Source organism: Myotis daubentonii, chromosome 1 (assembly GCF_963259705.1).
Source record: "Myotis daubentonii chromosome 1, mMyoDau2.1, whole genome shotgun sequence".
In the NCBI taxonomy this organism is placed as follows: domain Eukaryota; kingdom Metazoa; phylum Chordata; class Mammalia; order Chiroptera; family Vespertilionidae; genus Myotis; species Myotis daubentonii.
This window is the reverse complement of record NC_081840.1, coordinates 76,601,234-76,601,968: the sequence shown is the minus strand read 5'-3', so window position 1 is coordinate 76,601,968 and position 735 is coordinate 76,601,234. Positions and strand designations below refer to the sequence as shown.

At 42.0% G+C, this 735-nt stretch overlaps 1 pseudogene; it reads right to left on the bottom strand.

Moving 5' to 3' along the window:
- Window positions 1–243: 243 nt before the first annotated feature.
- Window positions 244–343, bottom strand: LOC132223938 (U6 spliceosomal RNA; annotated as a pseudogene).
- Between the last annotated feature and the right edge of the window lie 392 nt (window positions 344–735).

The following is a 735-nucleotide window of genomic DNA, read 5'->3' as shown; positions in this document are numbered from 1 at the left end:
CAATAGCACAGTATTACTCCCATTCAGGTAGGAATAGCATGGCCACAAGTTAAAGAATAACAACAACAACAAATCACCTTTAAGTGTACCAGCTGAGCAGAAGAGACCTGGTTAGTGACCAAGTGATGTATTTTAGAGATGGAGGATGTTCTTAAAGGTCAAACTTCATATCCAAAAGGACATTCTTCCCATAGAATCCTTGACAATTGTTTTCAGCCTCTGTGAGAACGTATTATTATTGTTTTAAATATGGAACGCTTCATGAATTTTCACATCATCCTTGCACAGGGGCCATGCTAATCTTCTCTGTGTCGTCCCAGTTTTAGTATATGCTGAAGTGAGCACTGTGAGAACTGATTACAGGGAGCTCACAAATTCACTGGGTAATCTGTGACACTGTTAGAAAGTTCCTTCTATATTGAGCTCAAAGTACCCCCTCATTGCTTCCACCCATCTACATCATCTTCTCAGAGGGAGCCTCCCCTCAACCCTAGAAGCTGGACAAGGAACGGGAGAGACAGAAAAGCTACTGACTCGTTGTTATTTTAAATGAGATTCCTTAAAATCGATCACTTTTTTAAAAATATATTCCATTGATTTTTTTTTTTTTTTTTAGAGAGAGTGGAAGGGAGAGGGATAGAGAGATGAGAGAGGAACATCATCAATTGGCTGCCTCCTGCACACCCCTCCCCCGCACAGGGGATCAAGCCCGGAACCCAGGCATGTGCCCTGACT